Genomic DNA, 16,104 nt, shown 5'->3' with positions numbered 1-16,104 from the left:
CTGTTCTTGAGAGACCAACTCTAAGTTGAGGATAGGTCAGTTTCCGTCTTCCTTCAATCCTTAGCTTCTCCTCTACGGACTAACATGGGTGCCACCTGATAGGTATTATCATGGTGTCTGCTGGGGATTTGTTTGTCTTCCTGTAAAATTGTACTCTTGGTGGGAGGAGGATTTGAATGTGTGCTGTTGCTCAGTAAAGATCTGGAGGCTATAGGGGAGTTCTTCTGCATCAGCATGCCAAAACACAGGAAACTGAGCATGCTTTAATTGAAGAATCTGGCCATGCTTATTGAGGGAATGTATTCTTTCCTCTGTGTTTGGCAAGCCAAGATATGGATAAAGGTTTGAACAGGATTTATATATATTCACTATGTAAACTGTATTATTATTCCTTTAATACATTCCTTTGCAGTGAATATATGGTTTCATATTACATTTTTTGCTAGTAAAGGGGGGAATCCCAGTACAAGAGTTTCATTTGGGATAGCTGTTGAAGAGTTTTTAGATCAGCTTCCAGTTATCATAAAATGCTAGAAGACTGATTTTTAGTTCAGTCCTCTGGATCCAAGGCAGGACTAAGTATTAATACATGTACTTACTTGTTCATAAAAATACCCCCTTTTGGACTGCAGAATTCATAGCCTTGAATTTTGTTGCTGCAGCCTTTTAAATATTTAACATGTAATAAAATGATCAGGCACCATCCAAACTGGCATGCATGCATGCAGAAGCAAACTCTGTCTCCTCCTTGGGAAAGTAGTGGGAATTTTGGCACTACCGTCAGCTGGATCAGGATCAAGTCCTTTATTCCTGAAGTGTGTGTTTTTAACTGTGCTTTCATCTGCATTCTTGGTTGCAATTGGAAATTTATTCCAGATACAGAGAGAAACAAGTTACATGGTCCTGAGAATTTGGTACCGTACAGTGGTCAAATCCTAGCAATAAGGATTCCATCTGCCTAGTCTATTCAGGTTTTATTTCCAGTACTCTATCATCATGGAATCTAGGTGCTAGACGTATGGTAAAGATGCAGTTCTGCAGGAGCTCCATAATTCTTAGTACTTTACCTGCACAAAATATACTGGAATGCATCCAAGCCACTGAAAATGTAGCTTAGTAGTATAGAAAGGGCATGATCCTGCAGCTCTTGCTCATGCAAAATTCTCCTTGACTGCAACTGGTGTTTTGCCTGAGGAAATGTAGGAAAATTGGACCCAAATGTGCAGCTATATGAAAACAAGTTAATGGTAGATGAGACACAGAATTGAAACCCTTATGTGGGTGTTCCATGCCTTGCCACAAGTCACAAGAGCATGAGAAAGTAGGTGGCCCTCTGCAGGTGTGCAAGATGGAAACATAAAAAGCCTTCCCACCCCCCACATCTCATTGGTTCCTGTGCCACAGGCCTCACTGAGTTCAAGGACTACCTGTGTCTAACAGCACCTGATTTCCTGGGCAGGGCTGTAAGGTTTCCCATTCTGCACCAGCCCGTACTGCTGAACTGGCTTCTGGTGAATTCAATTAGGACTCAATCTTCATTCTCACCTGCACTGCCTCCAGCCTCACTGAGGCATTCTGGCTGACTCTGCCAGGAGGGTTAGGGGGACTTGACTCTGACTGCTGTGCAGCCTCTTTGCAAGAGCACAGCGAGTCCCTGTTCAGGCTAGGAGCTGTAATGTAGCCCAAATAATGTAATAATCCAACCTGTAAAGTACTCACTAATGGAGCTGTTCTGGTACCTGAACTAATTATAAATCTCCCCAAAGTGCCTGCCTGGCCTTGGCTCAAATATTAACCATAACTACCCAGCACCATTGCCAGTAGGAAACAAGGAGTAATATCCCACAGAATCAGACAGAAGAGGGGGAGAGGATGAAAGGAGAACAGTGAGAAGAAGAAAAAAACCCAACAGGTTGCTTACTTGTGATTTGTACTTTCCTCCTTAAGAGATTCACAAACAATGAGCATAGGAAATGCAATACAGAGGGCTTAGCAGTCAAGGCACAAAGGTGTTTGATTTCTTGTTTGCTTGCAAGCTGGCAGCAGTTGGATTTTGTGCTCATGTGCTTGGCAGCACCAGGGACAGTAATTGCCTCATTTTACACCCTTTTCTCATTGTTCTGCCTCCTTCCCCAAGGTATAATTCAGGTGCAAGTGGACCAGTGTGAGTGAGCAAGGGAGTCTTCCAACATTCCTGATAAACAAAGTGAGGAGCTCAGGGCTGTCTGCACGAAACAGGGCCTGTCAGACTACTCCCTGTCATGGCCCTGAAGATGCTGTCAGAATTACATGCTGGATCATGTGACTCTCAGTTGGCTATAGCTAACTTTTCCAACAGAATCTAGTGATGGATACACAGACTGAATTGCCTTACCAGGATTGCCATAATCTGGGAGGCTAATAAACTTAACTTTTCTTGATGGTTCCCACATTCACAAGTAGGACTGAATCCAGCATCAGTGAAGTTAAAAGGACTCCTTTTGACTTTGGTAGTTTTTGGTTCAAGCCTATAATGAGGTCTTGCAATTTCTTCTCCCCTTATAATGAATGAGAGCTTTGATGTTGACTTCAGTTTTTGCAGGATCAGGCCTATGTTTTGCTGTCCAGGTTATTTGTATTATTGTGGCTGTTTCTGTTTCTTCAGCATCTTTGATATAGTTGTTTGAGGGGCAAACATACTGGCTGTGTCTAGACTGGCCAGTTTTTCCAGAAAATCAGCCGCTTTTCCGGAAAAACTTGCCAGCTGTCTACACTGGCCGCTTGAATTTCCGCAAAAGCACTGACGATCTCATGTAAGATTGTCAGTGTTTTTGCGGAAATACTATGCTGCTCCCGTTCAGGCAAAAGTCTTTTTCCGAAAAACTTTTGCGCAAAAGGGCCAGTGTAGACAGCAGAGATTTGTTTTCCGCAAAAAAGCCCCGATCACAAAAATGTCGATCAGGGCTTTTTTGTGGAAAAGCGCATCTAGATTGACCCCGGACGCTTTTCCGCAAAAAGTGCTTTTGCGGAAAAGCGTCCTGCCAATCTAGACACGCTTTTCCGAAAATGCTTTTAATGGAAAACTTTTCCGTTAAAAGCATTTCCGGAAAATCATGCCAGTCTAGACGTAGCCACTTTGTTTCCCTGTATTGGACTAGCTCAGAGATGTTGTTGAGTCTATAGAATCGCTAGCACCTTTTATGCAATATATTCCAAAGCACTTTGCATAATCAATCAGTTTTTAAAATGGTCCAGGAGAGTAAGGAAGAAAAGGAGAGCACGGAATAAAGCTAATTTCTTGTAAGAACACCCCTCCAGTGATCTCTCATTCTGTGGCCACCCTCTTTTTCTTTTTTTTTTTCACGTGCAATACTGACACTATTATCTAAAATAAGGCAGGGAGAGAGGCCTGTGTAACATGTATTAGCTCATAGAGAAGTAGTCAATAGATAGGGGTGAGGGTTTGGTGTAATTCATGAAACAATTAACTGTTCAGCAGGAGCGGTCCTAGACGAGCTGCCAGCAACTGGTGCCCTAGGCGAAACGTGCAATCGGCGCCCCCGCCTCTAAACCCCTCAATGGCCATTTAATTTGGTGCCTTAGGCGACCGCCCAGTTTGCGCCTATGGACAGGCCACCACTGCTGTTCAGAAAGGCATCCTTCTTGAATCTCCTACTGTATCTCCTCCAACTTCCACTTCTGGCCAGAGCCAGGAGGAGCAGAGCCCAATGAAACCTAAGTGTGAAGAGCTGGTCACACATTCTTGAATTTTAAAAGGAATTTGGTTCAGGTCTGGATTCTGCTAGTTGTTGTTCCTGGATCAGTTCATTCATCACACAGGTTGACTACATGTGGGCCCAAATAAAAATCCCAAGTCAGAACTCCCAGATTTTCAGGGGAGGATGTTCACATCCGGATCAAAATTTTGCCATCAGTTTCTGTTTCTGTTATAGGCTAAATCAGACCCCCGGATCCAAACACCTCTGAGGTTTGGGAAATATGGATCCAACGTTTATAGCTCAGGACCATCTCTAGCCTTTGCCTCCAAAGACCTGTTTCTAAATCCAACTAAGGCTGCAAGTGACAATGAGCATGATGGCCTCAGTCTGCTCCTTAGCAGATGTCTCTGCACATCACAAAAGCACACAGCAGTCTGACAGGAATCCCGTCCATGGCTGCAGGCCTCTGGAAAAGTTGGGGGGTTCCACATCAAGAGTGAGGTGCTTTAGCAAGCACTGAGTGGGTAAAGACTGCACTGCGGTTGCTCATGGTGTCTGGCTCTAGAGTCTAGCCATTGTTACTGCCTTTCTTTAATTACCCCTATTAAATCACCAAATTCAATTCTCCACTCCTCCTCCTTCCCTCTGCAATTAAAAAAATCAGTTCGGGGTTTGGGGACGTGGGGGAGGTTCCGAATTTGCAAGGCACCTTTTGAAACAGGTGAACTGTGGTTTGATCTCTTTTTTTTAAACTAAAATGAATAATGCGCTGTGCCAGATGTGAAGAATGCAGCATTACAAGCAACAGATCCTCATCTGCTCCTAGCAACCACCCCAACATCAGAACAAAATACCCCAACCCAGTAGCCATATGTTGAGCATAATTAATCAGACTTATGTGCCGTATTCCATTAAAATTTTTATTACCCAGTCCAAGATTAATGGTTAATATAGTACATCTTCCCATCTCCACTCCCATTACAATGGAGTGCTTTGAATAACTATTAACTTACTGGTTAACTGAAAGAAAATAGTTAATCATCTACAAGCTTATGTTGCATAAAAACCATCCTCTGTAACCTTCTCTTGGCTGTGGGAGAGCCATTTTCTGAATGCTGACCTTCAATAACACCTGGTACCTGAAGCTTGCAAAACACAGGGCTCAAAAATCATATTACACTGGCTTATCAGTTATCCAAGGTCATAAATTGTGTGAACTAGTGAAGTGTATCTTGTGTTTCATAGTGTTGATGTTGTTCCAACATCCAGCTCCCGTTCCAACAAAGATATGGTTCTCTGGGTCCTCAGAAAACATAACTAATGAGCGTGATTTTTTTTTTAACTTTGCAAGTCAGGGCTAATCTCTGGTGTGTTGCTGGGAAACCTTCAGTGGCAGTACAGTCTGTTCTTCCCTCAGAACTACAGTTCAAATGTGCTCCAGAACAAAACATACATGCGTTTGCAGTTCGGCTGCAAGGTTATATTTCCTTTGTGTAATGCTAGAACTCTAAATAAGGAGAGGTTCTTTCCAAGGAATTGAACACAGTCAGTAGCGTAATGATGTGTATGTGGAAAACAGGTTCTTGTTTTCCTCAGAATGCTCTCCTCTACTGATAAACAATTCTCAATCAAATGTACCTGCACACAGCACAGGTCCTTCTGCTGCATCTCAATATAAGACAAAGGTAGAGTGCCCATATATAAGAAGTGTGAAAAATCAGGATAGGTGAGGTGTGTGTATGTGGGGGAGGGTAATAGGCACCAATATAAAATACAGCCCTTAATATTGCAGTGGTTCCCATAAAATAGGGGCATCTGGTCACCCTAGTCAAAGGGCACATTTGCTTCCTACTACTCCAGTATAGCCTCGTGGTCTTCAGTGGTTGTGACACAGATTAAGCAAACTGCAGAATTTAGTTCTGAAGGTTCAAATGCCTTGTTGAGCAATTATCCACACAACTTAAGTATCCAGCCAAGCATTTACGATTTGTGACGTGGGGGAGGGAGGAGGGAAGGGACTGTACAACAAGATTAAAATAAACTCCTGGCAGTACAATGGGCCAAGGCTGTGTGTTTTGCAGCTTAGAAATGATTATTTATATGTCTGACTTATTAGGAAAGGTATTGTTGGGACCTTGGGTAACACATAAATATTACGGCAGACTTACAGTCGCTCCACGCTGAATCTGGTCACTGTCAAGATGTGAGCTAATGGTTCCAGGAGTCTGTGTTACAATAAACAGCTGCCACAGCTGTTACAAGCGAAATGTAACTTCATATAGCTCCAAATGCAAACATTTCCACATTAGGCATTCCATGCCTTCCCCTAGCTCTGAGCTCCTGTCCCTGACCTCAAGGAGTCTCCTCACTGAATCTGCTCACTGAGGAGGCTGCAATCCAGGGCTGGTTTTTCCCTCCGGAAAGAAGTCTCTGATTCATTCTTATGGGTCTGGCTCATGGAAGTGAAGGAGAAACAGCAAACGTTCGGGTCAAGTTAAATGGGGGCAATCACGGCAAAAGCGTCTATGAAGCATGCCATTCCCTACCTTTAACACCCCTGCTATGCCACACGCCAGCAACACTTGAGAAGGGACTAAGTGCTTTAGAAGCGTGCATGAATAGGAGCATCCATGAGACGGTACATTGACACCAGGATCTGTAGCCAAGTCTCCAAAGGTGAAGGGCTAGTTCCGTGACTAGCACCCTATGGGCTGTTTAGTGAGAGGTGGGCGGTACTAGAGTACTAGCTATATACCTGGGGCATGCTTATTTTGGAGAAAGAGTGAGGTCTGATATCTAAATTCCTTCTTGGTGTGACCAACCTTGTGTGTCCCCTGTTGATTAAGAGAAGCTGGACGAGTATGAATTGAATTTCTGTTCCTTACTGCTGCCGTATCATGCCCTCATTCTGCCTATGCATTTCTTGTCCTCAGTGTGAACTACACACATGGATCAGGACACTACTTGACTCCCTTTACTAAATCAGTCGGTGAAAACTGACCTGTGGGGTAGGACTTTCCCGGATAGCTCAAGCATGCTCGCTTTGCTGGCAGGCTTAGTCAGCTGGCTGTCATACATCTCAAATGAAGCAAAGCAGAGATAATGTTGTAGAAATGAGGAGACAGTTGACTACCCCAGAACTTGTTTGCACCCATAATGGAGATTGCAAGGTTGAGTGGGTAAATCACTGGACAGGGAAGTTGATAGACTTGGGTTCTTTAATGGCTTTGGTCACTGACTTGCTATGTGCTAAGTCTCTCTGTCTCTTTGTGCTTTTGGTTCCCCTTCTCACTTTACTGTGCTGTCTATTTAAATTGAAAGCTTTTGAGGGGCAGGGACTGGCTCTTACAATGTGTGAAGAGTATGAAGCACCATGGAGCTTGGAGGCTTTGGGCACAAATAATAAATAATAGTCAACTTCTGTCCATTGTCTGTAGAGGCAAGTGTCTTAGAAATGTGTATGCACATATAACAGGGCTAGATTATCACCCCAAAGTGTGTGAAGGGGACTGAGATTTGGAAGGTCATCTTTGCCAGGCTGGGCTTTTGGAATAGGTTGTTAGCACATTTTCCCCGCTCCGCAGATGCTCTATGGCTATCCTGAACCCCATTTTGAAATTCTATTCACTGTGCTGGATACATGATAACAGGGGGGCCGACAGACTTGCCGAGCCCCTGGACAAGATGGAGGGAGGGCTGGCTCCATGCTCCTGGAAAGGGCGGGGTCTCAGGCAGAAGGGGCGGGCCTGAAGCAGCCAGCCTTCACTGCCAACTCTCCCTCAGCCACGTTCAGAGCTGCCCGGGGTGCACCATGCTTCCCCCGTTCAGCCTTCAAAGCTGCCAGGAGCGATAGCGGCAGTGAAGATGGTGAACAGGTGGCCCGATCCCTTTTGAAACACTGGGCCCCAGGGGAACTGCCTCCCTGCCTCCGCCCTTTCCCCATTGGCAGGCCTATGTGACAATTAATTAAATGAATTCTGATTATTCAAATTGTAGCTTATTTGCATCAGCTCGGCTGCACACCAAACCGCCACTTGTTGATGCAGAAAAGAAAATGGGGAGGCCTTTATAGGTTGGATCAGCTGGCCAGGTGCAGAGCCAATTTCCACGGGCACTTCAAAGCTGAGAAGTCTTTTGAAAATAACAGAGCCTTTAGCCCTGTAAGTAAAAGCAATTTATCTTAAGGATGAGAAGGTGCAGGCAATGGAAAAATTTCCATGCTATGAAAGTCTCTGTTCCTGAATGGCTTGGATAGCTGCTACATGAGGTTCATTGTTAAGAAGTCTACAGGTGTGACTTTCTCCTTTACAAGCATGGGGGCTGTGGGGTGAGGGGAAACCAATCCAAAAAACCAACCACAAACAGGGATGGGGGTACTTGTTAGCGGGAGCAAAGTGAGACTCACACTGGAATAGCTATATCCATGATATTGCTTTTAAAGGCATGGTCAATAACATTTCATTTCAATTAGAGGAGACAATAGTAAATATCCTGTCCTAACCAGAGCCCCAGGGTACAATTTCAGTAGAATGCCCTATATAAACAAAAGGGAGCTTTAGTGGCGGTGCTGTGCCTAGCCTTTTGTTATGCTTTCAACTGGAATGGTTGAATAATACGTTGCACTCTATATAGAAAATGTTAAAGTGTTTAGCAAACCCTAATGAAATTAGCTTCACAACACCTCTGCGAGGTAGGGAAGTATTATTTTATCCTGCTTTCTAGGACTGAATGGCTACGTCTAGTCTGACATGATTTTCCGCAAATGCTTTTAATGGAGAAGTTTTTCTGTAAAAAACATTTGCGGAAAAGAGCGTCTAGATTGGCACGGATGCTTTTGCGCAAAAGCACTTTTTGCGGAAAAGCGTCCGTGCCAATCTAGATGCGGTTTTGCGCAAGAAAGCCCCGATCGCCATTTTCGCAATCGGGGCTTTTTTTTGCACAAAACGATTCTCAGTTGTCTACACTGGCCCTCTTGCGCAAAAGCATTTTTCATTAGATTGTCAGTGTTCTTGTGCAAATTCAAGCGGCCAGTGTAGACAGCTGCCAATGTGTATGCAGGGAAGAGGCTCTAGTTTGTGCAGAAAGCAGCTGCCTCCCTGCTCAACAGGCAGTGCCCATATGCTTCTGCTAGCTCCCAAATGGCCCTACTGCCACTTCAAAATCTTGCTCCTGTTCTTCAAAGTTTTCCCAAACATTGGTGTTTTAAGGAAAATGGTTGCTGGATCCAAATAACCTATTTCCAGTTATGCCAATAAAAAAATCTGACCACCTCACTCGCCAACCCATCCCTCCTATTCACCATTTATGTTCTTTATTTGCTCAGTGAGCTTCATTCAGCTAAGAAAGTAAAACTAGTCTGCTCTGTTCATAAGTCAGTTTTACTTTTCATAGGTGGGCAGTGTAACTTTCCGGGATATCGCGTGCTAGCACAATGCTGTGGCTTTGGGGGCTTGCAATTCTTCAGGGGAATGTTTAAAAAAGGTCACGAGTGGAAGTTTGTCTTGTATTTTAATTCGTTTATGCTCAGTTTTGCTAGCTTTTTAGATAAAGCCTAAATTTTGGGCCTAATCAGATTGACACCATCTCTTTAAAGCAGTGGTTCCCAAACTTTCTGGCAACACGCCACCTTTTTGATTTTTGAGAAACCCTCACGCCCCCTCCCCCAAAATAGCAGCAAAACTTGTTGAGTTCCCCCCCCCCCCCCAAAAAAAAAGAACTGACTGGGGCCGAAAAACAGTTGCAGCCCCTTAAATTCACGGGACCAATGTAAAAAAAAGGTGCTGGTACTCTAGGGGAAAAGTTGTTGACGGGGGGAAAAAAAAAATAAAAGGTTGCCTTTTAAGAGCAGAGCAGGCATTGCCCTTTTAAGATAGCCATTTTGAAGTCTGCCTGGGATGCTCCATCCTCCCTCTTCTCCAGCCAGCCTGAGCTACATGTGTTTCCTAGCTGGGAAAAACAGAAAACACCGGACATTTCACATGGTATTTTCTGAATTTTTTTACCGGACGGACTGGGCTCTTTCTTGGGGGCGAGGGGCTTGGATTAATGGGGGGCTGGGTCGCCTCACCCCCCCCCTGGAATTTCTTCACGCCCCCTCATGGGGGCGCACTCCCCCAGTTTGGGAACCTGTGCTTTAAAGTTTTTAGTTTATGCCAAGATTTCTACCTTTATTTTAGTTTGTGAGCAAAAATCGTAAATGTAAAGTTGAATATTAACAAGGAACCACATTAGGCAACATAAAGTCTCAGAGGGTTAGACTGTAACTTTAAAAACAATGAGTAGTCCTGTGGCACCTTAGGGACTAACAAATATATAGGATCATGAGCTTTTGTGGGTAAAATCCACTTCATCAGATGAGCTGGCAACATGTTCTCTGTAATTCTGCAATGGTGCTACCCCTTTTTATGCACAGTAGCCCCAGTCTTGTCATGAGTAGTGATGCTGGCCCCTGGTTTGTTATTGGAACTACCACTGATGATTTGCTTTAAATAGATCCTAAGCAAACTTTTCTGTTTGTTTTTCTTGACATGCTACTGCATGATGCTTTCCAAGAAACAAGGAAAAAACTGAAATCACAGTGGTGACTTTGAATCCATCTGGAAAAAGCAAACTGATCTATAAATGAGAAAAGTGCAACAGTAAAGGGAAAAAGTAAATTGGTCATTCAAAGAAGATGCTTTTTCTTTGTGTCCCGATGTTTGCAAATAATAAAACCTCTTGAGTTTCTAGTAAGGAAACCTCTCTGCTATAGCATATTCTATAGCAGCCATCATTCAAGTGCTTCACAGCTGAATTAACTCCACATGCTGAGGTTCCTAGAGGATTTCAAGGAGTTTTCTTTTTCCTTACCTGAAGAACTCTTGCCAATTTGAGAGAGACTTTAATTTATGTATTTTTAAATCACCATTATGTGGTCTTTGGTGGAAATGATTTGACAAAGAACTTCGTCGGCGTGTCCTGACATTGATCAGATTCTGGATTAATTCAGTCTCCTCTGGAAATCTGGTCCACAGTTGGGTCCCTCATAACCAAGAATGTGTTCTCTCTGATCCTCACTTGGTTCATCTGCCCAGAGAGAGCATTTGTTCTGATAGGACATGAATGGAGATGTGGTTGCTGAAGTAGTTGGATCCCTGGTCCCAGGGTCAAATGGCGAAGAGGAACTTTGAGGGCGCACCAGCCATGTGACCCCCCCTCCCCTCCCAGCCCAGAGAAAGGCCAAAACAACCCCCCTCTGTTAAAGGCCCTGCCTCTCCTGCCCCTGCTCTGCCCCACCTTTTCTCCCTCTCTGGAGCAATGCAGCCCGTGGAACTAGTTGGGATCAATCCTATCCCCACTTTCACTGGCAGCAGCAGGGCAAGCAGAGCAATGCTCGCTTTGTTCCCTTGGCCGCGTCGCTCTGCCTCCCATAGGAGAGTGCAGGGTGGTCCCGCCCCTCCCCCAAGCAGGGGCGAGGAGGGAGGGTGGAACCCTGCTGCGGGCACCAGACACCCCCAACTGCTAGTTCCTCTGCTGAGTGCTGGCTGGCCTCTTGCTCCTCCTGTCCATGGTGTTTGGTGCACGTGCCCCCTCATGCCCCCCCACACATGGCCTATGCCTGGCCTGTTTATAACTTGATGATTTGAGCCTAAATACTGAATTGGTCATGAAAACAGCTTGGGGAGCCAGTGGAGGGAACATCCAAGTTCATGACTGATGAGTTCACAGAAGGCATTACATCCAAAACCTGTCCCATGCTAATCCGTTCTGCAGATCAGTATTCGCTATGGCCAAATCCTCATCCTAGGAGAAAGGGAAACATTTCTTAGACATTTGCAGAAAAGAAGCTTCTCCCCTATCCCCTGCCAGATGCTGCCAGATCACTTAAAGGAGACTTTTAGAGATGAGATGAATAGAACACTGTGACTTTTCATCACTTATTGGCAATACCCCAGCTAGATCTGCAACACATTTCCCCTTCTGACCGGCATCATCTCTTTCTTGCCCGGGGTTTTGTCTAGCCCCATTTTTTCTAAATTTAGGAGCAAATTTCTTTTAAGCTTTATGACATCCTTATGATGAAGCTGGTTTCATCCAAGAGCTCAGAAATATTTAAATCCTGGGTCTTTTCTATTTATAGAAATTTCAGAGACCATTTTTATTACACTCTGTCTAATTTGTTTTATGTATCTGCCCTTATCGGTGTGCTGTCTGAACATGCAGTGGCATACATCTGGGTCACTTGGCTGGGTTGAATCACTATCATTATTTTCAAGCATAGGGCAGCCTCTTGATATTTGAGGCAATGGCAGGGCCCATGGAAAAAACACGTCGGGCGCTGTTTCAGATTCAGCATGCTGTCATTCTTTTTTTTTTTTTTTTAACTACAGTTGCTATATTGCTCCCATCCTGCCAGCCAGCAGAAGTTGAAACACTGCCCTGTCTTCCTGGATAGTAACACATGGGATATTGAAAATAGGCCCCATGATTCATAGCTGAGGAAAAATACCACAGCTAGACTTGAGCTTTTATTATAAAACTAAAGGACCCAAACAGAATTAAAGTTATTGCCACAGTTTTTGCTCTGTTATATTTTCCTAAGCATTTGCTTGGCTGGGAATTCTGTTCCTAAATACGCTGAAGTCAATGGGGGCTATAGGTGGGCGCCCAAAGACAAAAATTTGATTTTCAGGGTAAAGTTTTTAAAATCGGGTGAATGATGGGTGAGCCTCAGAAAACTCAGTGGTTCAATTTTGATGAGATTCTAAAAATTTGATCAGAGATGGGCTCAAGTCACTAAATTTACATCCATATTAATACTGGAGCCTTCCTCCCAAAGACTGGGGGGTATTTAGATCTGGGATTTGGCCTTTACCTATCTCTATTCAGGATGATCATCCAAAGTGAACTACTTCCGTTTAGAAACCAGATCGGAAAATTGATCAGAACATATTGTGTCCTAATGTCTTTGTTACTTTCTGGCCCCAGCAAGGTTGGAAAAGCTCTGAGAGTCTATTCTTATGGTATTTTAGTACTTCAGGACTCAGCAAAACCAGGAGATGCAATGACTTGAAAGAATGGGATGGGGGACTCAAAATAGCTAAGCTTTACAAAACCTCAACAAAGCCTTAGTTTGAGCTGAGTACAGAGACACTGAATTTCAACTAAGCTAGCTCCCCTATCCCTGGGTGAAATGCATTGCACTTTGATGCAAATTCCTGGACTTTGGTTAGGGTTACAGCGGCCAGTACCAGATGTTTCAGAGGAAGGAGCAAGAACCCTGCTCTAGACAGGGATGATTTACACTGTGCTTTGTCTCATTGTGACTTCTAATCATAGATGCCATTTCAGTAGGTGCTCTGGAGCACCTAGGGGAAAAATGCTTAGCAGTGAGCACCCACCAGCCGAAGCTGTTTGGCAGGGCTGATGATCAGCTGCTTGACGGCTTGCGGGGGGGGGGGGGGGGGGGGGGGCGGGTAGTTGGGCAAGGGCAGAGAGCAGCAGGTGGCTGGAATGTGGGAGCCTTGGGAAGGGTGGGAAGAGACAGAGTGAGACATGGCCTGGAGAGGGATAGAGCAGGGGCAGGAAGAGGTGGAACAAGGGTGGGGTCTCAGGACACAGGGCAGAAGGGGGGTGAGATGGTGGGGTGGAGCAGGGATGGACCACAGAAAAATAAGTCAGCACCTATTGCTCTAATAGTTAGAGATTGGCTTAGACCCTGAACCATACAGTTTAAAGTGCCTTCCTAAGCCTTTCTGTTATAAATGATGAGAACTCCGGATATTCTTGGTATCCATATAAACCATCCAACCTTTTTTGAAGTTCTAGAATCTGACCCTGAAAGGTTTTTGCTACCCTGGTTCTAATTCAAGCTTTTCTCGTAAATAACGCCAATAGTGCTTTTTGCTGTCTTTCTACTCTGTGCGATACTGAGAATGTAGCATGCTAACATTTTATTGATGGAAAATGATGATTAGGGGATTTGTCATGTAAGATTTGCTTGAATTTTAAAGCTGTCATTCAGTCACATTTTTACCAGTGTGTGGCCTAAGGGGAAATTTTCTTAGACTGTAGCCTATCTGTAGCTAGTAAAGGTTTGTTTTTGATGCTGCATAGAAGTTTCAGTAGCACATCACTGCACTTCGCTGGAAAAGTGTCCACAGCTGATGATCAAGAGCAAGTGACAAGCAGTTGAAAGTGAAGTAATATTCTGAAAATCATATGCCACATTTAAGAAATGACTGCTTGTTAAAAAATGTACCTATTAACTTAAAATAGACAGAAGAAAGCTTCATGCAAACTCAGCAGCTGTCATTTCCAAAGCCATCACAGGTGAATCAGCAAATCTTTGTCAATACATAATGGATGCATCCAGTATACCCACAATAATACTTGATACTAAGCTGTTTAAACTAGTCATTTATTATAGTCAGATTGTATCATTGTAGTTTGCGTCCTGGGGCTCCTTTTCTTCACACATCTTGTGTTTCTCCTTCTACTCTGCCTGAGAGAGGACCCCTGCTGTCCTCCTAACCCTATGATTCTACACAGCTAGTTCTGGGAATGTCACTGCCTTTTCCCCACTTATGCTAAAATCTTCATATATCCCTCCATGCTGCCTTGCCTTGGCTTCTGCCTCTCTATTGTCTCCTCAAATTCTGCCTCCCTAGTTTTCTGTGTGTGTAAAATGCTGCTGCCCATTTCTCATAAGTTCTAAGAAGTACTGGCCATGTGATGCCCATCTTCAAACTCTCAAAAACTCCCCTAGGTTCCCATTCATTTCAGGATTCAGTTAAAATCTGACTTCTGGGCTTAATTCTTCACTCTGTTACACCAGTGTGTTCCCATTGACAGTGGTATAATACTGGCGTACAACTGATGTAACAGATAAAGATGTTAAGGACTAGTCGAGTCGACTAGTCGCTTACCCTCCTCCCCCCTTTGCTTCCACTTTGAAACACTAGGGAAATGCAGCACTGAGCCCAGGATCATCTGGGGAGTCCCGAGCTGACCCTGGCTCCACGTGGCATTTCAAAGCAGCAGCAGGAGCCAGCTCCATCCCTGGGGCAGCCTGTGTTGGCTGTCTGGCCACTCCCAGGGTGGGTGGGACTCAAGCCCCCAACCGTGTGCTCCCCAGGTTGCTGGTGTGCTGAGAGCACTGCCTATCATGTTGACCATTGTCTTCTTGTTCCCTTGTCTATCCAGTTGTTGTGTCTCTCATACTTTGAGTATAAGCTCATTGGAGTAGGCACTGTCTATGTTTTGTGTTTGTTCAGCACCCGGTGCAACAGGGTCCAGGTCTAGGGCTCCTAGATGCTATAATGATTCCTTGGGCTGGAAGGCTCCACCTGAGGTACTGAGCTACCTGTTGTCCCTTGGTGATTGTCTCCCTGCCTTTTACTGGGACTATTGCTACTGCTGGCCCCATCAAATTGCCCCATGATTGATGCAGGTGGGTGGCACTCCTGATTCTCATCATTTCTGTTTAATTGCTGGAAGGCTATTGGCAGGGCACACGACTCAGTGATCAGCTCCTGGACTTCAGTTTTACTTGTGTCTCTGGAAAATGTTTGGCTCAGTAGCTCAATTTTCCTCTTCCTGGCCTACCAGGCTACGTCTACACTGCACAGTTATTTCAGAATATGCTATTCTGGAATAATTATTCCGAAATAGCTCATCTACACTTCGGGGAAGCCTCAAAATTAGTCCGAGGCAGGCTTCTCTAATGTAGACGTGCTACCTCAATTTAGAGCCCCAGGAGAAATAACTTAGAATGGCACCGGTGAGGGGCTATTTTGAAATAGAAGAAGTGGACCATCGACACATGTCTTATTTTGAAATAGTTATTTCAGAATAGGCATTATTCTTCGTAGAATGAGGGTTACAGAAGTCTGAATAAGCCGTCCGTTATTTCAAAATTATTTCAAAATAATGGAATTTCTGTGGAGACGCTCGCATGGTTATTTCAGAATAAGAGCCCATTGTTCTGAAATAACTTTGCTATGTAGACACACCCCAAGAGACAATGTGTGTCACCACGCTTAAGCTCTTGAGAGTCTTTTTTAACTTATGCTCACAAGAAAGTACTGCAGGGTTAAATTTAACCTCCTAGCTGGCTAAACTGGACTCTCCAGACAGAAGGGAAGAAAAAGAAGAGAGAAATGAGGGATAAAATGGGGGTGTCGGTGAGAAACGGATCTACTAACAGTGTCTTAGGTTAACATTTGAGTTGACACAGCCATGATGTGGTGACATCATCTGGCTCCCTCTCTTCATCGGGTCTAATCTGAAATTATTTTAAGTTCAGGGAAAAAAGAAAGCCCATTTACTTTGATAGTAAATTGCAGGCCCCCAAAATGTGCCGGTGGCAATGATGGAGGTGATATCCAAATCTCCCTGTCAGATGAGAGAGCTGCCAAATGCTTCT

The 16,104-nt window shown here is 44.3% G+C and overlaps 1 protein-coding gene and 1 long non-coding RNA gene across 3 annotated transcripts in view; one reads left to right on the top strand and one right to left on the bottom strand.

Annotated features, from left to right (window-relative positions):
- The window catches only part of LOC102457026 (uncharacterized), a 34,582-nt gene extending 32,409 nt beyond the window's left edge, over window positions 1-2,173 (bottom strand). Inside the window, exon 1 of the mRNA XM_075924766.1 lies at window positions 1,922-2,173. The gene's annotated coding sequence lies outside the window, so the exon portion shown is untranslated. The remainder of the gene's footprint in view (window positions 1-1,921) is intronic.
- LOC112545616 (uncharacterized) overlaps window positions 1-16,104 on the top strand; it is a 47,565-nt gene that overhangs the window by 1,232 nt on the left and 30,229 nt on the right. The window contains exon 1 of one of the 2 annotated variants that reach the window (XR_003089146.2): window positions 9,640-9,679. The exons of the other annotated variant lie outside the window; for it this stretch is intronic. This is a non-coding gene — a long non-coding RNA (uncharacterized LOC112545616). Of the gene's footprint in view, window positions 1-9,639; window positions 9,680-16,104 lie in introns of those variants that run through there. 2 annotated transcript variants of the gene reach the window in all.

The sequence above is a fragment of the Pelodiscus sinensis genome, chromosome 3 (genome assembly GCF_049634645.1).
Source record: "Pelodiscus sinensis isolate JC-2024 chromosome 3, ASM4963464v1, whole genome shotgun sequence".
Classification (NCBI taxonomy): Eukaryota; Metazoa; Chordata; order Testudines; family Trionychidae; genus Pelodiscus; species Pelodiscus sinensis.
Note: the sequence above shows the minus strand (reverse complement) of the source record. Positions and strands in the feature narration are given on the sequence as shown.